Source organism: Rhinatrema bivittatum, chromosome 5 (genome assembly GCF_901001135.1).
Source record: "Rhinatrema bivittatum chromosome 5, aRhiBiv1.1, whole genome shotgun sequence".
Classification (NCBI taxonomy): Eukaryota; Metazoa; Chordata; class Amphibia; order Gymnophiona; family Rhinatrematidae; genus Rhinatrema; species Rhinatrema bivittatum.
The window spans coordinates 323,086,223-323,108,451 of NC_042619.1; the positions used below are offsets into that span (position 1 = coordinate 323,086,223).

The window sequence follows — 22,229 nt, forward strand, 5'->3', positions numbered from 1 at the left end:
GAAAGGATGCATAAGGGTAGACAGGTTGATGCCAGTGAGCAACAATTCCCCAGAAATCTACTAGGTCAGTGCCAGCAGGTTAATAATGGCCATTGACTAGCTACTCTCCAATAAGTCCATAGGGACCTAGGAGTCCAGGTAGTATTTATTTATTTTGTTAATATTTATATATCAATAATCAACATTACTAAGTGATTTACAAAACAACACAAATTAGCAATAGTGTTGCTAATTTTGGTAGCTGTTTAGATTATTACAGAGCTTAGTGGTATGGCATAGGGGGCGGGGTCTACTATGAGATTAAGTATAGGATCTTGTATGCCCATCTAAGCAGAATTGTAGAGGAACATTGGGGCAGCCTGCATAGTATGGCACTTATAACCTTAAACAGCAGTGGTACAGCTGTATCAGATTCCAAGAAGGTAGGGGTAAACTACACAGAGTGATCATAGTTACAGCATGAGCATAAATGAGCATGGTGATAGGCTGGATATTTTGGAAAAACAGCTTCACTAATTTTGGTGGCTGTGTGGATTATTACAAAACTTGATAAAAAGAATAGAGGATTCCCATGAACTTGAACAAAAAGAGGTGAAATTTTGGTATTATTAGTTTGTTTCTCATTCAAGTCTATGTCTGTTTATTTACTCAGCAGAACTGGTAATTATAGCAAACAACTCTTGTCTGTATGACATCACAGCTGCCTGGAAGCTAAAGGAGGTCAAATTGGCAAGGAGGACGAATCACACTGAATCACACTAAAGCATCTTTTTAACCAGCTAATAATTACCATCTGGATCTAGTGATGCTGACTACCTCCCACTGAAAGATCTGAGCATGTGCAAAAAGGAAGAAATTGGGGCTTACTTGATGATTTTCTTTCCTTGAATACAGTCAGACCAGTCCAGATGGAGGGGTTATGTACCCCAACCAGCAGATGGAGACAGAGACAAACAGGCTCACTGATTTCATCTTTATAAACTTCTATGTTGACCTGGCCTGCCAGCATTACTTGTAACAAGCTAATTGAAGACAATAGCATCTTATTTCTAACTATTGTAAATTATTTTCTTTTTTATTTTCTTTTTTAATCATGGGGCTTCCAAGAACAAGATGGAGACTCAAAGAACCAGAAAAGAAACCCAAGAATAAAAGGAACTATATTTCATACCTTCATGCACAAATCTCTTGTAGACAAATATTCTTCTTGAACTGCAGAAAAAGGAATGCAGACAGAGTTTGGCAGCAAAAGAAGAGTTCTGGACTTATCTGACTGTATTAAAGGAAAGGAAATTATCAGGTAAGCCCTAATTTCTCCTTTCTCACAATCCAGTCAGACTAATCCAGACGGATGACACATATCCAAGTTATTCCTGATCAGGGCACATTGCTGCTAAACCCAATCTCAAAACTTCAGCAGCAAATTCGGAATCCTGCCTGGCACTTACATCCAGCTTATAATTCTTAGAAAAAAAAATGCAAGAAAGACCAAGTTGCCACCCTACAGATCTCTCTGGAGAAACCACTTGACACTCAGTTCAGGATGCAGTCTGCACTCTACTGGAATGAGCCTGCACCTGCTTCAGTAAAGCCCTGGCTTTGATAGGTCCTTAATTCGTCATGCTATCAAAACCTTGGATGCTGCTTCACTGTTATGCCCTCTCCTAAAGAACAAAACATGATCATATTTTTGAAAGGTATTTGTGACCTTGAGATTTCATAACAGTACCCTGAGCACATGCAAACAACAGAGCAGATCACAATTTGACTCACCCATATCTCTTCTAAAGAAAGGCAAACAAACCACTGATTCAGATGAAAATGGACGCACCTTTGGAAGTAAAGAAGGTGCCATATGAATCTTCACCAAGTCTTGAGAAATCTGTAAAAAATGCTCCCTGCAAGACAAGTGCTCCAACTCTTAGACCCTCTTGGCCGAACAAACGGCTGCCAAGAACATCGTTTTCAAAGAGAGCAACCTGATTGAGATCTCTCTAAGGGGATTGAACTGCTGGCCTGCCATGAATGACAAGATTGTATCCTGGACTGGTCACTGATGGAAACAGGATTCTGGGTCTGTTGAACCCTCAGTCTGACCCAGTATGGCAACTTCTTATGTTCTCCCTCCCTAGGGCTTTCTACCAATTTAGCTGGTGCCCTTTTCCGCTCATTTGGAACCTTGGGGTGTTCTTGCCACTCTGGGCAGCTGCTTTGTGCCTCTCGTGACACTTTGGGGTCTTCATGCCACTCTTTCAGTTTCTTTGATACTATATTATTTAGAGATGTGAATCGTGTCCTCGATCGTCTTAACGATCGATTTCGGCTGGGAGGGGGAGGGAATCGTATTGTTGCCGTTTGGGGGGGGTAAAATATCGTGATAAATCGTTAAAATCGTTAAAACCCGCTAAAATCGTTAAAACCCGCTAAAACCCACCCCCGACCCTTTAAATTAAATCCCCCACCCTCCCGAACCCCCCCCAAATAACTTAAATTACCTGGTGGTCCAGCGGCGGTCTGGAACGGCAGCGGTCCGGAACGGGCTCCTGCTATTGAATCTTGTTGTCTTCAGCCGGCGCCATTTTCCAAAATGGCGCCGAAAAATGGCGGCGGCCATAGACCAACAGGATTCGACGGCAGGAGGTCCTTCCGGACCCCCGCTGGACTTTTGGCAAGTCTTGTGGGGGTCAGGAGGCCCCCCCGAAGCTGGCCAAAAGTTCCTGGAGGTCCAGCGGGGGTCAGGGAGCGATTTCCCACCGCGAATCGTTTTCCGTACGGAAAATGGCGCCGGCAGGAGATCGACTGCAGGAGGTCGTTCAGCGAGGGTTCCGGCGCCTCGCTGAATGACCTCCTGCAGTCGATCTCCTGCCGGCGCCATTTTCCGTACGGAAAACGATTCGCGGCGGGAAATCGCTCCCTGACCCCCGCTGGACCTCCAGGAACTTTTGGCCAGCTTGGGGGGGGCCTCCTGACCCCCACAAGACTTGCCAAAAGTCCAGCGGGGGTCCGGAAGGACCTCCTGCCGTCGAATCCTGTTGGTCTATGGCCGCCGCCATTTTTCGGCGCCATTTTGGAAAATGGCGCCAGCTGAAGACAACAAGATTCAATAGCAGGAGCCCGTTCCGGACCGCTGCCGTTGCGGACTGCTGCTGGACCACCAGGTAATTTAAGTTATTTGGGGGGGGGGTTCGGGAGGGTGGGGGATTTAATTTAAAGGGTCGGGGGTGGGTTTTAGCGGGTTTTAGTGTGCCGGCTCACGATTCTAACGATTTATAACGATAAATCGTTAGAATCTCTATTGTATTGTGTTTCATAACGGTTTAAGACGATATTAAAATTATCGGACGATAATTTTAATCGTCGTAAAACGATTCACATCCCTAATATTATTACCTTTGGGATTTTTCTGCCAATTTTGGCACTTTGTTCCCCCTTCTCATGGAGCCTTGAGCTGTTCATGTTACAGTTGCCCCTCTTTTTGTGCCTTGAGTTGCTGTGGTCACTCCTGATGCTGCCTATCTCCTCTGAGGGAGCCTTGGGGAATTCCTGCCACTGTTGGTACCCTTTTTCCCCATTGCAGGTCCTTGAGCTCTTCATGTTGACATATTCTTCATGCCTTCCCCCTTCTGATAATGTCTATCTACCAGTTTCCTTAGAAATGATTAGAAAACCCCAATTTGGGAGCCTAAAATAGGCTGCATTGCTTCCCCCATTGTCTATAATGGTAAACAAATGAACGAATAAAACAAATAAATGAAATGGTTTTTTGTTTGAAATGAGTGAAATAAATGACTGTGACCTTTGAAATAAATGAATGACCTAAAACAATTTTTTGACTCTGTACATGCCTTATACAGATTCCAGTAATCAAACACTGGTAATCCTCAATATATTTCAAAATGTTTAAAATATGCTATTGCAAATTAACTGTGAACAGAAAGACCCAGATCACCTTATTATTAGAACCCCTTGAAGCCCTTCTAAAGTACACAGAATACTTGGGTTAAAGAAATTCGGTTGAGATATTTTCTGCAATGTATTACATAAACTGTGAAACAAAAAATACTATTTCAATTGTTACATTTCTTATTTATATCATTAGATTCTATCATACACAAAATCCAATCCACATTCCCTACCAGTGCTTGTATCCTTAAGCCTTCTAAAATGACATTTCACAAGTAATCCTTGATCATTGTGATGGTTTTAGTGTTTGTCCTTGCAGTCAACCTTCAGGTTTTTATTTTTTTAAACTTTTGTGAATGTTTGCACTTTCTCTTACTCTTCATGTCCATTCCTGATACAGACTATATAAAGAAAGACTTCTGGAAAGACCATAACATGTAAAGAATTCTAGTTTTCCTTTATTCCACTCAACCACAGAAAATTGATAGTCTTCATCTTGTCTCCATGGGTCATCTTGGAGGGTCATTCTCTGTGTTACATTAAACTCTTGTTTTCTGACTAACATGGTTAACAGGATTAACTGAAGGTGTGACAAGCAGTAAAGGAAGGGTTGGACACATGGCACATATTATTTTGTTTAGAAATTCATACAACCACCTTCATGGTTAAATGATTAGGAATGTTCAGAAAGCACACAAACAATATTTATGCCATAAGAAAATCCTTCGCTCTCTTTGTATATGTCATTGTCAAACTTTCCAGTTCCTCATGGATGTTTCAGTCTTCACTTTCTGAATCTTAGCATATCTATTCTGATAAATTGTGACTTGAAGGAAATAAATTGAGGATTATAATGTGATGCTATATTTAAAAATCATATTAGAGATTTGTAAGAAGCACCTATAATTTGCTTGCTTTCATTTTCTCAAACTACCATTTTTTTTTGCCTCTTTCATGTATCTTCTCCAGAAAACATACCTTGGTATAACACGGGTAACCAACCTTTCCCTTCAACCACCCTTTCACAATTATTTTACCACAAAATAAGGTGAGACACCACTGCTGGGAATTAACAGGCCGCAGCTATATTAGAAGACAAGTAATAACAAAACAAGCCTAAGCCAACAAAAACCAATCCTATGCCCTGGTAGTCATCTGCCACATGCCAGAAAGTCAACACCCCCCCAGGCCACCAGGCCTGCAGGGCTTCAGGCAGCATCTCGCCATCTGATGCACAACTCCAACCTCCACTCAGCAAGGAGCCAGTCCCAGAGCAACTGCTCCAATTGCTCCAACTGTTGGGTAGTTTCCAAGAGCCAGCCCTATGCCCATGCCAGCTACCCCATCCTGTCACCACTGAAACTTTAATGAGGTTTGGCCAACCTGCCACAGGCATGGGAAGGTATACCTATCCCATTCCTCCCCATCCCCCCCAAAGATGTGACTAAAAATTCCCATAGCAGTACACTTTCCAAGGCCTCCTGAAAAGCATCATTGAATAAATTATATAAAAGATAAATGAACCCCATTTGCACGAAAAAGGCCCATGCCTATATCCCAGTACCAAGCATGCTTAATGTGCCATCCTTTCAGTGCACAGAGCCAATTACCAATCTGCTGATTAGCCTTGGCCCTATTGTGACCCCAAATTTACTGCACTATCTCAGCAGGCCTTGGAATAATATATGACCAACAAACCACTGTGCTGGGCAACCAGCTCAATTCATGGCTAAATCTTTCTGCACCATACTGATGAATTGGCAACCTGACATCTTTCCCTAATCATTTCCCCCCTAAATGAATAATGATGACTTCAGGATGCACTCTGCAACCTAACCACTGCTGCAGATGAGGTAACAACTCATCCCAACACATTCCTCAATGTCCTAGCCAATACAAAGTAAATTCACGGGCTTCCAGACCCAAATGTGGACCATAGGGGCACTGACAAGCATGTCTGTATGCTCAAACCACAAAGGAATGCCCCACAATCCAAACATGACGACCTCACTGATTGTTATTTAAAGAAGAAAAAACAAAGTTAGTCCCCACAATTAAACTTTCCTAGCCCCAAGCCTGATATATGATTCAAAAGCATCTGATTTCCACCTCCCAATCCTTCAAATCACTCCCCCCAGAAAGACCAGATCCTGCTGCTGATATAGCTGCCCCAATTTGAAAAGAATGAGTGCCATAATGGGTCACAACTAATCCAATCTTTTGATAACTGATCTCAAAAACTCTTTCAAACTGATATTTAGTTAATGGTTTATGATCTGCATGAATCAAAATTGATATCCACTGGTTGGATGCATCCGCAAATGCTCCACCGCATTGGCTACCGGACATGTCCGCAACCTATCTACAGCCCTTAGAATTAAACTAATCCCTTTCCCCACCTGATCAGTTTTTGAATGTAGAATTGCCAACATTATGATATCCCTCTCAATCCGCATATGCCGGAGCTATAATTCTTTATGATCAACCCCGACCCCTGCTCTGGCCACCAGCTCACTTACCTGAAATGCCCCCCAAAGAAGTCAAAACGAAGTCCACTTGAAACAAACGTACTTCAAACAGACATGCAAAGAGCAGGGGCTGCATCCCACAGTTCTAAATGTATTTCATATGTGATAGGCAACCTACTGTCTTGCCTCATACCCATATTTGTTGACCAACCCACCAAAAGACACCACACAAGAAAATGCCCTGCCGGGAACCCCCAACTATGAGCTCACATAAAAAAAGAAAACCAAGATATGTCTTGACACTGCCACTTTTGAACACCTCACTCACTGTGCATCTTTAATATGTTGTAACAATAATACATCTGATACTGGCCCCCATGACCAACCTTTAAAAACGAGAAAATCTACCACCTTGTGTGCACCACTCAAATACCTCGCCCAAGTAGATGGGGCTAGAGATGCTGCATCATCTTCCATGGTTCATGGAACCGAACTTCCAAAGGAAACTTGGCACCGGTGCACCACCTGGGTCTGCAGTAGGAGCGAGCTTCTGGAAAAGCACTCACTTAAAATGAGAAAGAGAATCAGCGATGCCAGTAGACATACCTGGCACATACCTCACCCAAGTGGTTACATTCAATATCATACAATGCAAAACAAATTCCCTCAACAACCTCAACTCAATATGCACCAATCGCCTATTAATCACTTCAACTGCTCCCAAATTGTCACACCAAAAAACTAGCTGTGATCTCTCAAATGTGATCCCCACAAATACAATGCAACCACAATTGGTAACAGTTCAAGGAAGGCAATATTCTTAGTTACATCCAACTGTGACCATTCTGCAGTCCAAGGTGAAGCACACCAAGAACTTTGAAAATACATGCCAAAACTCCTCACTCCAGCCACATCCAAAAACAATTCCAAATCTCTACTTGAAATCAACTCGGATTGCCACAAACAAGTGCCATTGAACTCTGACAAAAACTTTGATCACATCATCAAGTTAACCTTAATACTGAAAGAAATACAAATATGATGGTTTTGCATTCAGACACCTGACATTGGCACAGACGATCTGCACAAATATACTCTCCCCAGAGGTGTTGCGATCCCGGGTCGGCTCCGGGATCGCTGCCTACCCGGTCGCGGCCCCGGCGTCGTCTCACGTTCCCCAGGCCTCCGGGGACCTCCTCTGCAGCAGCCCCGACGTCGGGCAGCTTCACCCGGGCCTGCAGGGCCCTCTTCCACTCCGTTTCTGCCCTGTCGGAGCAGCCGGCGTCCTTCGGCGGCTGGCCCTGCCCCCTAGACGCGCGCGCGTCTCAGGCTCCAATTTAAAGGGGCCAGCGCGGGAAAACACTGAAGACTGCCTCCGGTGACGTCAGACGCTGCTGGGCTACTTAAGCCCTGCAGCTGCTCCTCTCCAGTGCCTTGCAACAAGGTTCCCAGGTTTTCCTGTCTCCAGTTGCTGCGTTCCTGCTTCTTTGTTTCCTGCTTGGCTCCTGACCCCGGATTGGCTTGCGTTGATTCTTGGCTTCTGACCCCGGACCGGCTTACGTTGATTCTCTGGCTTCTGACCCCGGACCGGCTTACGTTGATTCTCTGGCTCCTGACCTTGGACTGGCTTACGGTGATCCATTGGTTCCCGACTCTGGACTGGCGAGCGATGACTCTTCGGCACTCAACCTAGGACTTCTTCTGACCAGGCCCCCGCGGGCCCTCCTAAGTCCCAGCGGCCGGGTTCCTACAGGCTCCTCCTGGGGGTACTCCGGCTTCCAGGGTGAATCTCCTAAGTCCCAGCGGCCGAACTCCTACGAGCTCCTCTCGGGGGAGGATCGGCTTCCAAGGCAAAGATCTTCTCACCACAGTGCCACCGCCACTATCTCCTGCTTCCTCGCCAAAGCCCTTGGTCGCATAGGGCTCCCAGGGTTCCACCTTCGGCCAGCCACCAGCCTGTCCTTGCCGCCTCCCGGCCGGGGCCACTGCTGCAACCATCCTCAGCAATCCATCCTCTGGCTCCGACCGGCCCAAGGGTCCATGAATCCAACAGATTGCAAGGCCATGGACCCGGCAGACCTTGCCGGTCTAAAGGCTATTCCGGGCATTGCCCAGAAACTGCAGCAACAGCAATCCTGCCTCGATACATTGATGTCTGCCGTTCAACGTCTGGCGGATCGCGTAGATGGGACCTCCGCAGCTCGCCCCGCAGCATCCACGTCTCAGCTCAAGCCGGGTTCCCCTGTCCCGGTACAGATGCAAGCGCCCCTAGGTACTCGGGGGATCCGAAGGCGTGCCGGGGATTCCTCAATCACTGCTACATCCGTTTTGACCTCCTGCCTGCGCAGTTCACCACGGACCGGTCTAAGACGACCTACATTATTTCCCTCCTGGATGGGAATCCCTTGGCTTGGGCTTCCTCCCTTTGGGAGCGCCAAGACTCCCGCTTAAATAACCTCGTGCAGTTCGTCAAAGCCTTCCGGAGGATCTTTGACGAACCATCCCGGGCCTCCACAGCTGCCTCAGAACTTCTCCAGCTGAGACAAGGTAATCGCCCCCTAGAAGAATTTGCGATGGAGTTCCAGACCCTGGCCACCGAGCTGGCCTGGGGGGAGGACAGCTTACATGGGATTTTCCTGGAGGGCCTGTCTCCTCGGCTCCAGGATGAACTCGCGGCCCGGGATCTTCCGGACGACCTACAGGAACTCATAGAACTGGCTGGACGCGTGGACCGGCGCATCCAGCGCCGTTTTCGAGAGCAAAGGTCCGCCCAGGGGCTGTCCGCTCGTCGAACCACACCACCTCGGGTTCGAGCGTCACCGTCTGCGGCAGCTGCCTCTCCGCCTGAAGAACCCATGCAGTTGGGCCGGGGCTCTCTCTCGGCTGAAGAACGGAGGTGTCGACGCTCGCAGGGGTTATGTCTGTACTGCGGTGGTAAGGGTCACTTTCTGGCTCGCTGCACTGAGCGTCCGGGAAACGCCCGAACCTAGAATCTAGAGGGGAGTTGATTCTAGGCAGTACCTCTCCGAACTCCCCATGTACTGTGCCAGCGAGACTATGTCTTCCGAGTGGAGGTTTCGATACCCTGGCGCTGATCGACTCCGGGTCCGGGGGGAATTTTATCCTCCGAGACCTGGTGCAACAACTGCAACTTAAAGTAGTGCCGCAAGAACCACCCTTGCGGGTATCATCCATACAAGGGGTCCCCCCTCCCAGGGACCATAACCACTCGTACACAACTAGTCCAGCTTCAGGTCGGACTTCTTCACAAAGAAGAGATCTCTTTCCTCATCCTGGAGAGGTCCATTCACCCACTTGTTTTAGGACTACCCTGGCTAAGGAAGCATTCTCCAGGAATCGACTGGTCCTCACTCCAGATCACATCGTGGGGGCCAGGCTGCGCCCGTCATTGTCTTCCTGCTCGCCCGCTACAGACGCTCCCGCTCCTGGCTACTCCTCTGGCGGTGCCACCACAGTACCAAGCCTTCCAGGATGTTTTTTCTAAAGAGAAGGCAGAGTTACTCCCTGAGCATCGTCCTTTCGATTGTGCAATCGACTTGCTGCCAGATACCACGCCCCCTCGTGGGAGAGTGTACCCTCTGTCTTTACCTGAGACCAAGGCTATGTCTGCCTACATTAAAGAGAACTTGGACCGAGGCTTTATTAGACCATCTAACTCCCCGGCGGGGGCCGGCTTCTTCTTTGTGGCCAAAAAGGATGGGTCTCTTCGGCCCTGTATTGATTACCGGGGCCTGAACCAGATTACCCGACGAGATCGCTATCCACTGCCGCTGATTCCGGAGCTCCTGGACCGCTTACAGGGGGCTCGCATCTTCACCAAGCTGGACCTTAGAGGGGCGTACAACCTCGTACGGATCCGACCGGGCGACGAGTGGAAGACCGCCTTTAATACCAGGGACGGTCATTACGAGTACCTCGTCATGCCTTTCGGTCTCTGCAACGCCCCAGCGGTGTTCCAAAACCTGATGAATGAGGTCTTCCGCGATTTCCTGTACACCTCGGTCATTGTCTATCTCGACGACGTGTTAATTTATTCCCGGGACCTTGAGGAACATCGCCAACACGTGCGTCAGGTCTTGCTAAAGCTGAGAGAGAACCGCCTATATGCCAAACTGGAGAAATGCCAGTTCGAGGAGGAGTCTTTGCCCTTTCTGGGTTACATCATCTCCTCTACCGGCTTCCACATGGACCCTGATAAAGTCGCTGCGATCCGGAACTGGCCACAACCTGTGGGTGTTAAGGCGCTCCAGCGGTTCCTAGGATTCGCCAACTTTTACCACCATTTTATCCCGCATTACTCCTCCTTGGTGGCGCCATTGACGGCCCTGACCCGCAAGGGCGCCGATGCACGGGTCTGGTCTCCCACTGCTGTACAGGCCTTTCAGGATCTTAAGGAAGCTTTCCTCCAGGACACCTGCCTCCGACATCCGGACCCCTTACGCCCGTTCACTGTGGAGGTGGACGCCTCCAATGTAGCCGTGGGGGCCGTCCTCTCCCAGACCTCCAAGGACGGTAAGACTCGGCCATGCTCTTACTTCTCCCGCAAGTTTTCGCCTGCTGAGAAAAACTACGGCATCGGAGACAAGGAGCTACTGGCCATTAAGTTGGCCTTTGAAGCATGGCGCCAGTGGCTGGAGGGGGCCCAACATCCTATAGTGGTTTACACTGACCACAAGAACTTAGAGTACTTGTCCCATGCACAGAGGCTCAATCCCCGGCAGGCACGCTGATCCCTCTTTTTTAGTCGGTTCGACTTCACCCTTCGGTATCGACCGGCGGCCAAGAATACTAGGGCGGACGCCCTCTCACGCACTACGGAGCTTGAGGACATCTCCGAACCTCCTCAATACATTTTGGATCCGGCTAAAGTCCAACTGGCAGCCACCGAACTAGCACCAGTAGGGAGGACGGTTGTCCCGGTACGTGCACGAAGGAGGGTCCTAGCATGGGCACACGACTCCCTGATGGCTGGTCATCCCGGGATCGCCCGTACTCTTCAGTTACTGTCGGAGTTCTACTGGTGGCCACGGGTGAAGGAGGATGTTCGCTTATATGTACAATCCTGTCCCACGTGTGCACGGCAGAAGCCTCCGCCTGGTCGTCCCTGGGGACTCCTCCAGCCACTTCCTGTCCCCACGGAACCGTGGACTCACATCTCCACGGACTTCATTGTTGAGTTGCCCCCGTCTCAAGGGAAGACGGTGGTTTGGGTAACTGTCGACCGCTTCTCGAAGATGGCTCATTTCGTGCCGCTTGCCAAGTTACCTACGGCTCCTGAATTAGCTGAACTGTTCATCCAGCATATCTTCCGACTGCATGGCTTGCCTCAACATATTGCCTCGGACCGAGGTCCCCAGTTCACGGCACGATTCTGGCGGGCACTCTGCAGGAAATTCGGGGTTCAGCTGGATTTGACCACCGCATTTCACCCCCAGGGCAACGGTCAAGTTGAACGCACTAACCGGACGTTAAAGGTGTTCCTCCGAGCCTTTGTAGGGGAGCAGCAGGACAACTGGGTCACTCTCCTTCCTTGGGCCGAATTCTCCTACAATCGCCATCGACACTCCGCCACGCTACAGTCTCCCTTCCAGTTAGTTTATGGGAAGGTTCCCAAACCTCCTCTTCCGCTCCCGGTATCTACATCCTCGCCGGCAGCGCAACTGACGGCCAGTCAGATTCATCGGCTTTGGCACTCCACACAGGAAAAGCTCCACCGCACCGCAGCCCGGTTCAAAGCTTACGCGGATAAGTCTCGGCGACCCGCTCCAGTATTGCTGCCCGGATCGAAGGTATGGCTCAGTACTAAAAACATCCAGCTCCGGATTCCTTCCATGAGGCTTGCACCTCGCTACATTGGACCCTTCCAAGTAGCCGAACGGGTGGGCGAGGTTTCCTACCGCCTACGTCTTCCAGCTACCCTTCGCATACATGACGTCTTCCATGTCTCTCTCCTCAAACCAGTGGTTCTCTCCCGCTTTCGACCTCTGCCTCCGGAGCCCACTGCCGTCGCTTCTGACCCTGGGGCCACATATACGGTTAAGGAGGTGTTGGATGTTCGGGTCCGCCGTCATCACTGGGAGTACCTCCTTTCTTGGGAGGGATATGGTCCTGAGGAGAATTCGTGGGAGCCCTCTTCACACATCCTGGACAAGGACCTTCTTCGCCAGTTTCATTCTCGGCATCCGGATAAGCCTCGGCCCCCCGGAAGGGGGCGTAGGAGGAGGGGTACTGTTGCAATCCCGGGTCGGCTCCGGGATCGCTGCCTACCCGGTCGCGGCCCCGGCGTCGTCTCGCGTTCCCCAGGCCTCCGGGGACCTCCTCCGCAGCAGCCCCGACGTCGGGCAGCTTCACCCGGGCCTGCAGGGCCCTCTTCCGCTCCGTTTCTGCCCCGTCGGAGCAGCCGGCGTCCTTCGGCGGCTGGCCCCGCCCCCTAGATGCGCGTGCGCGTCTCAGGCTCCAATTTAAAGGGGCCAGCGCGGGAAAACACTGAAGACTGCCTCCGGTGACGTCAGACGCTGCTGGGCTACTTAAGCCCTGCAGCTGCTCCTCTCCAGTGCCTTGCAACGAGGTTCCCAGGTTTTCCTGTCTCCAGTTGCTGCGTTCCTGCTTCTTTGTTTCCTGCTTGGCTCCTGACCCCGGATTGGCTTGCGTTGATTCTTGGCTTCTGACCCCGGACCGGCTTACGTTGATTCTCTGGCTTCTGACCCCGGACCGGCTTACGTTGATTCTCTGGCTCCTGACCTTGGACTGGCTTACGGTGATCCATTGGTTCCCGACTCTGGACTGGCGAGCGACGACTCTTCGGCACTCAACCTAGGACTTCTTCTGACCAGGCCCCCGCGGGCCCTCCTAAGTCCCAGCGGCCGGGTTCCTACGGGCTCCTCCTGGGGGGACTCCGGCTTCCAGGGTGAATCTCCTAAGTCCCAGCGGCCGAACTCCTACGAGCTCCTCTCGGGGGAGGATCGGCTTCCAGGGCGAAGATCTTCTCACCACAGTGCCACCGCCACTATCTCCTGCTTCCTCGCCAAAGCCCTTGGTCGCATAGGGCTCCCAGGGTTCCACCTTCGGCCAGCCACCAGCCTGTCCTTGCCGCCTCCCGGCCGGGGCCACAGCTGCAACCATCCTCAGCAATCCATCCTCTGGCTCCGACCGGCCCAAGGGTCCACGAATCCAACAAGAGGGATAACTTTACAAGCAAAATGCAAGCTGCCCACCAAAGACTGGACCTGCTGTAAGGACAACGTCCTATTAACCCTTGCCCCTTCCACCATTTCTGTCAACTTAACCACCTTTTCCTCTGGTAACCGAGACACCATATTGATGGAATCCAACTCAATACCCAGAAAAAACAAATGAGTACAAGGACTCTCCATCATCTTCTTCTGCACAATGGGTATACCAAAATCAGATGCTACTTGGAAAAAGCAAAGCCTAATATTGCCACATACACTAGAATCCCAAGGACCCACAAACAAAAAATCAACAAGATAATGTACAATGTTGGGAAGACTTACTACCTGCGCTATCATCCAATATACAAAAGAATTAAACATTTCAAAATAGGTGCAGGCAATGGAACAACCTATTCGCATGTGCTTATCAAAATAATATTGTCTTCGAAACTGAAAACCCAACAAAGGAAAACTGTCAGAATGAACAGGGAGAAGACGAAACGCGGATTCAATATCCACCTTTGCCATCAATGCACCCTGCCCAGATTGCTGAACCATCTGCACAGCAGAATCAAAAGATACATAAGATACCGTATACAAATCCTTTGGTACAAAATAATTTATAGAACTCCCCTACAGAAAAATCAGATTATGAATAAGCCGGAACTTACCCAGTTCCTTCTTTGGAATCACTGCCAAGTGTGACAATATCATCTTATCAAAAGGAGGTTGATCAAAAGGCCCAGCTATTTTTCCCAGATCCAATTCAACCTGTAACTTTTCTTCAGTCACCTTATTCAATTTTACCACTGATTTGCAATTCCTGTCCCAACCCAATGACAGAGAAACAGTAAAAGGAATCTTAAAACCAAATGAGAAGCCTTCAAATAAAAGAAGCTACATCCATTTTATTATATACATTCAACCAATGCTCCATGGCAGCCACCAAAATGGGAGAAGGAGCTCTTGCCATCCCATCACTTACCCGAATTCCCAGCTGCCAAAATTCCACCACTCCCAGCACCTGCACACCTTGCACACTTGCTGGCTGGGTGATTTGCTCTACAAGTGGAGCAGAGTTGGTTAAATTTACAGTCTGGGAAGTTACATATGGATCAATTGAACCTCCAAAAGACATCAGACCCTCACTGTCCTAGTTTGTTCGTACCTCCCAGCATGGATGCCCCTTGAAAGGGCCGATGCCCAGCTGCACTGCCTACATTCCCACTCTGCCCCCCCCCCCCCCTTACTGAAACCAACAGGGTAGCCTTGTTGGTCAGCCATAGGCTCACATCCTGAGAGCCCCAGGACATGAACTTATTCTCTTCCATTTTATCATGGAAGTGCTCATCATAATTGAGCCAAGTCCAACCCTCATAATCCTGGTTTGCTGCCAAAATAGCATCTGTATAAACTAACATAGGCCCATACTGTGAGCATCCTGATGATCCACAACACTTGCTAGCCACAAAAAACATTGAATCCAATTCAACATCATGTAGGGAACCCTCTTCTGAGTGTCCTGTAAATGATCCCTGGCCCTCTTCTTTCTTCCTTCCTTCCTTCACCCCTCCTTCCCTCCAACAATTTAAAGATATCAATGTATCTACGCTTCCTTATCTTTCACCTCACTGAATGTGATACATCCTCCCACAGCTCCAATAATGTAACCACAGCTGGTGTGCCCTATCCCCTTCTTTATCTCGAGACCCTCACTCCCCAGCAATCTCTCTTTAGAAGATGAGCTAGATGAAGAGGAACTAGATGCAATAGATAGTCTGTGCCAACGAGTATGCTTGGACCATTTTCTCGTGCTCTCTTTACTGACATTTTCACCTGCTAATACTGGTGCTACTTGCTCTGCCCCACCCCCTCCTACAGCAGAAATGCTTTCTGACACCATTGCAGGCTCATATTCCATTCCCCCAGAAGCTATGCCACTGCACTGAATGACATAGAGCAGCAAACTCACCCTGTTCTTGGACTCTTACTTCAGTTCCACTACCACCTGCAATCACCGATCCTGCTGCATGACTGGAAGCTGCTCCTGAATCATCCCTCCTTTCCTCAGTACAAGAAACATTGGAGCCCCCAGAGACAGCTGTCATCTCTCGTCCCTGAGAACTTGCAGCCTGAAAAGGAGAAATGGAAGAATCAGCCACCAAGTCAGGAAAAAAAACCCTTCTCCCTGATGATTGTCCAGGCAACAAACCTCTAGATGACAGAATCTACCTGCGAAAAACAATCTCCCTGCCCTCCAACTGGGAAGGGTCCCATCCCCAAATCATGACATTCCATACGCCATGCTTGCTGAGAAAATCTTGATAAACTCCACCCACCGGTACTCGGAGGGAAACATCATGACTCCATCAATGGAAATGACCCACCCCCGCTCCAACTAGCCATACGCAGAAAAGGCTCCACAGACATTCTTCTAGTCTAATTATCAGGCATCATAACACCCTCACCCCAACACTATTGTGATCCCCCAAAAGAACCTGTCCAGTCCCCGAGTGCTTCTGAACCAAGAGTGTTCTGAACTCTTGCACCCAAACACCTAGAGAGTCTGCCAGCAGGAACAGAATCTCTTATCCCATGCCTAACCTCCCTTTCTAGACCGTGTGGCCTACCATTTCTATTAACAAAAAGATGCTCCTTATCATTCTCTGGACTTGTTCCAGCTCCCCCTCTTATAGCCTGCTCCGCTGCTTCAGTGCACCGAAGCACACAAACATTATCCCGACCACAACCAGCAACCTCTGCTGTCACCAAAGTCCTGCAGCTCACTGACATAGTCCCTCCATGTGAAGCCGCTACACCTCCTGCCCCAGCAACATACATGCTTCCATCCACGCGGACCCAACGCACCCCTCAACTAAGCCTAAAATGTCAGAGTCTGGTTTGCTGCTTGCTGACACAGTCACACAGCACCCAGCCACCGCTTCTTTTCCTTTTCCCTTCATGTGCCCCCTCACGAAGAGCCGTCAGTGCAGACGCCCAAACTCCTCCTTCGTTTGACGCATTAGTCAGAGGAAAGGCTCCAAGCTCCAGGCCGGGGCCTGAACAAACAGGCAATGGCAGACTCCCGTCCTCAATCTGACCACCAGGTAGGTACCTCCACAAATGCCCACCCCGCATTGCCTATAATCATCAGCGAAGAGGATAGCAGATTTCCCTCCCCCTCTGATTTGCTGTCACTAACCGCTTCTCTGACCTCACTTTCTATACTCTAGACTCTGTGTACGCAACAGTGCTCCCTCCACTAAATATACTCCCTTCTCTAGCACCAACAAGCCCAGATCGAAGCAACTGCACAATTAAAAATCCCACAAACAATTATACTGCTGACTGCATTGAAGTGCTGCTCGCCTTGTCCAAAACTGAAACCTGGCAAAAATTCCCAGACCGAGCTGTAACACCCTAACTCCTCCCCCATTTCACTAGTATCCCTGCAGTCCCTACCCAATCAGGAAACTGCTGCAAAGCAGCATTATTCAAAAAATCCCCACATGCTCTACAGAGGTAACCTCTGCTTCCCCCCTCCCCACCCCAAGCAGCTTTGTGCAGTGCAGCCTTGTGCCTGGGTCCCATTTATCCTGGGCAGCCCTGCTCAAGACAGGAATGTTTGCTAATCTAAGGCTAGTGGGAAGTCTCCGCTGAAGCTGGCCCTCAGCATTGCTCACCACAGTAGTATAGCAATTCCCCTCTTTCCTTGGACCTCAAGCATGGCCTTGGCAGCATGTCCAAGCCCCACTGGATTTGATTTCTATGTGATGAAATATGTATCTCTCTAACTAGCTAACTTTGCTAGTCTCCTAGCTGCTTAATAGGGGCCTCTGACAAATTAGTAGGTTGTGATTCCTTTTAAAGAATCATCTTTTGTGTTGGTCCTTTAACGGCATCACAATGACCAAGGAGTTGATTTATTAGAAGTTTGCATCATTTCTTCATCTAAAGAAGAGGCCTGTCTGGTCTTGAAATCTCAGGAAAAACATCATCTTGTCAGTGCTTTAACAGCTAGCACAACCTAGAGGAGTGGTTCATTAAAGATTTGTTCTGCTTTTGCTCTGGTGCATCTGATTTGTCAACAAAAAATTGCATTATTTTCAGCAGAGCAAAAGAGATGCAAATCAGCAGCCTCTTTGTCTTCGGGTTTTCCTAGAATGAGTATGGCTAACAGAATAGCACTATAACACTGCCGATGGAACAAAAGGCAACTGCATACCCATAACTGCCACACAATCAAAAGATGATAAAGCTTGAATTGATTAACGATCCTTTTTGCAAACACTGAAGATCACAAGTGCTGCTTTTTCCTAGTGTGACTCTGCGACACAGAAGTGGTTTATTTAAGCTGTAGGATCTTCTGCTTTAGAGCCAAAAGACACCATGGAGCACACACAGTGGTCTCATTGTCTCTGGTCCTGCAAGAAACACTCTGCACACCATCCCAGACGTCTGTGCAATTTGCAGATGAACTCTTTTTCGTCCTGGGACCAACTGCAATGCTATTGTGGTTTTGCTGTGTGGCTCTCTGACTTAATTCTGATAAATTACCACCCTTGTTTTTCAACATCTGGAAAACTTCATGAACGTTTTTCAAGTTACTATTTCTCTTTTTCATTTTTCATGAACTTTATGTAGTAGGTTTTGATTTGATTGTTTGAGGAGAGATTCAAAATGTATGTTCACCTACATATTTTATTTTTTATTTTCTCTTTATTAGGTTTTTTAAATCGATAATATACAAAGCTTATCTTTGTTACAGAAACATGGTGATTTACATCACAGGAAAATTTTAACAAAATGAAATATTATCTGAAAAGTATCCCAGATTAAATACACCTCATTAGACCACAAGAATGGGGGGGGGGGGAGGAGTTACTGCAAAATCTAGGGAGAAAAGACAAAAAAGAAAAAACAATAAACAGGAAATAACGAACTAGCTTCAGGTATCTCTATCTGGACCGTTTAAACTGCCACCCATCTGCTGTTCCAACTTTTTAGCATCAACAAAGCTCCTTAGTTGCTCGGGCTGAAAAAAAATATAACTGTCCCTCCCATACTTAAGAACACATTTACATGGGAACCTGAGTATGAAGGAGGCACCAAGAGCCAATACCTCCTGTTTTATAGCTAGAAAGCTCTTTCTTTTCTGTTGCGTTTCTTTTGTTAAATCTGGGAATATTCGAAGACAGGATCCCATAAAAGGTACATTAATCTTTTTAAAGTATACACGCATAATTTTTCCCATATCATTTTCATTAAAGAAGGAAATCAATAATGTTGCTTTTTTCAGCAATTTCATAAGTGGAGGATTCCAAAAACTCAGTCAGATTTTCTAACACATTTTGGGTTGGTGGTTTATGTTGATTTCTTCGTATAGGCAAGAAATACACCTTCTCCAGGGGTGGAGTCTTATCAGGGGAAATCTCCAAAACTTCATGAATATACCGATTCATGGTTATCCTAGGAAATTCTCCAACAACCCTGGGGAAATTGATAATCCTCAGATTTAAATGCCTTAATGTGTTCTCCATTTTCTCAATTTTTCTTTTAATCATTCCACAATCTTGTATCATTGATGTCTGTACTTCTTTAACCTGTTTCAGTCCTGTCTCCAAATCAGTAATTTTCTCAGATACTTCCAATTTATATCCATCAAAGTTATTATTCAAAGTATCTAGCTGGCAGGAAACCAAATTAATTTTAGCCGAGCATTCTGCTATGGACTTCACCATTGCAGATGACAAATTCAGATGACAAATTCCAAAGTTACCTCTCCCACGGTGTGGGGAAGGGAGCCCTGCCCCGGCATCTCACCTCCAGGGTTCCGCTGTTCTTCTCTCCTTCCCAGTTCGTTCTCACCGATGAAGGTCTCTCCGTATTCCACGGAGGTCCGCTCCTGCTCTCCCAACGACGACGCCCCTTCAAACCGCCCTCCGAGAGCTAACACTTCGGGGCTCTCAGGCAGCCACGGCGTTGAAGTCGCACGCGCAGCTGGTGGAAGTCGGTCGTCCAATGGGCTGAGGGAAACCTCCTCCGAGGTCGGGTCACTAGCTCCTCTCTGTGACCCGACAGCCAGACCGCTCAGCACCGTTGCCCTGGAGCCAGCGATACACTCGCGACACCTACATATTTTTAATGTGTTTATATCTGTCTTTTAGATTGCTTATATTTCCCTTGAAACAGGCATTTTGCCATAACATGGGCGTGCTAGAGATTTGAGCTAGTTTTATTTGCATTATATTTTATATTGCTTAAAATAGATTAGTGTTTGTATAATTTGTTTTAGGCAATTTTTATACACTTTACCACTTTTCTATATTGATATTTTACAGTTTTTATTCCACTTTTGAGCTGATTTCCTGGTCATACCAGGTCATTCGTATACCACTTTTGCTACCCTGTCCAGACCAAGAAAATTATCCTGCATTGACCCTGTCTACTACTTTTGAGCTTCAGAACATACTCTCATCCAGCCTTTACCTGCCTCCCTAAGAGCATCTTATGCTCATCACTGTCACTGCCACTCTGCTTCTCCCCATACTCTTTTCTTCTTCTCCTTTCTGCTGGAGACATCAATCCCAATCTAGGCCCTCCAGGGTAATTGTCACCTTATCTGTGTATTTCAACCCATTGCCCCCTCTAACCTTATTCTTATACCTCTCTTTCTTGTCTCTTCTTTCTTTCACATGTTCTCTCTGGAATGCAAACTCTATTATATTTTCTAATAAGCTTTCCTATATTCGTGGCCTCTATTTCTCATTCCTTCCATCTTCTTGCTTTGAGCAATTCTTGGTGTTCCCCTCATGACTCTACTTCTGTTGCTGTCGATTATGGAGGTTATCATTTCTTCTATCACACTGGAATACATTTTTACATTTTACAAGTTCCCATCTGATTTCCTTGAAAAAGAGTTTACCTGTTGCGCAGGGGCGAGTTAGTGGACCCTTGGGCCGGCCTGCGGGAGACTAGGGAGAAGGTGTACAACAGTCTCAGAACTGCAGGCCGGGGGCCAGAGCGGACAGGCTGGAACAGGCTGGCTTCATCCAAGAAGCTGGTGCCCCACCCCCCCGGGAGGAGCCCTTGGGAGCCCAGCCGCTTGGGACTTAGGCGATTCACCCTGGAAGCCGGTGCCCCCCCGGGAGGAGCCCGTAGGGGCCCGGCCGCTGGGAGAATCGCAAGTCCAGATCCAGACAAGCTGGGGCTGGGGCAGACAGGTACCAGGAAGGAGCCGCAGCAGGCCGAAGCAAGCAGTGCGGGAACCAGGCAGGAACTGCGGCAGGCTGGAGCAGGCAGAGCAGGAACCAAGCAGGAACTGCGGCAGACTGGAACTCAAGAGCAGTTAGCAAAAGCACTACAGGAAGTCACGCACAAACTAGGCAGGCAGGCAGGCAAGCAGGAAACGGAGTGCGAGGGAATCACACTACAGGGCACGGGACAACAGGGCACCACAAGGGACCCAGTTGCAAGGCGCCGCAAAGAGATCCGCGGCAAGCCTAAATAGGACTAGGTGTCTGACGTCAGGGCTATGGGCGGAGCACGCTCTGGCGGGAAGAGGGCTAGATAAGCACCACGTTGGCAGGCGCGCGTGCCTAGGGGACTCGGGGAAATGGCGTCTCCCCCGCAGGGACGCCCAGGAAGCACGCCAGAGTCAGGAGCAAACCGGCTGGAAACCGGAGGTAAGGGCCGGGACGCAAGGGTCACGGCGCGGACCGCAACATATCTAATTCACAATTTCAAAACCATTGCTATTTCTCCTTTAGGGGGTCATTTATCAAAGCTTATCGCATGCGATATGGCCGTATTTCATGCGGTAAGCTTCTATCACATGCGAAAAGGGCCTTTTCGCATGCGATATGATGCAAATTAGGGGAAGGGAGGAGTTGGGGCAGGGAGGGGCGGAGTCAGCGGTGTCTTCCCTGCCAGCGATAATGTTACTAACATTATCTTCAGCAGTAGCTTGCCGAATAGCGCCACCTTTCACGGTGGCGCTTTTCAGTGCGAAAGATGGCAGCCGGCGCACCGCCGTGATGTGAAGGTTGAGGGCTTTCGCAGGCACGCCCCCCCCTGTTTTCGCAGGATTCATCATTCTGCGAAGAATGATGAATCCTGACCTTAGTTGGGATTGGTTTAAAATTTTATGGGCATGTCACCTATTGGTTTATTTGAAAGTCAGTGACACTTTATTGATTTTATTTACAAGCTCTGTGTTATCAACTGTATTCACCATTTAAAATATTGAGAGAGGGTATGCCATGGAAAAATCTTATCTTTTTGAAGAATTGTCAAGTGAGAGTATTTTTGCAATAGGAGTTGTTTTTGCATGTGCCTTTTTTTCAAAATGGTTTCTTCTTTTATTACGAAAAGTCCTGATGCAGTAAACATAAGAAATGTTTGCTACAAGAGCATTTCTTATTCTTTAGGACAGTATAAGATCTTTTTTTTAAGTATATTTAAGCATTCCACAGGATTTGGATTGTAGAACTCCTGTAAAGAAAAGTTCACTTTCATTTTATAAAAATATAAATATATTTTTTTAGATGTTGGTTCAAAATTATCAACTTTAATGAGAATTTTATGGACTTTGGGGTTTATAAATTAGAAGACAATGAACTCAGTTTGTCATTAAAAGATAACATATATTTATTTGGATTTCAGG

The 22,229-nt window shown here is 48.0% G+C and overlaps 1 protein-coding gene across 8 annotated transcripts in view; it reads left to right on the plus strand.

Moving 5' to 3' along the window:
* Positions 1-22,229, plus strand: part of PNPLA4 (patatin like phospholipase domain containing 4) — a 624,040-nt gene that overhangs the window by 237,086 nt on the left and 364,725 nt on the right. The window lies entirely within an intron of this gene.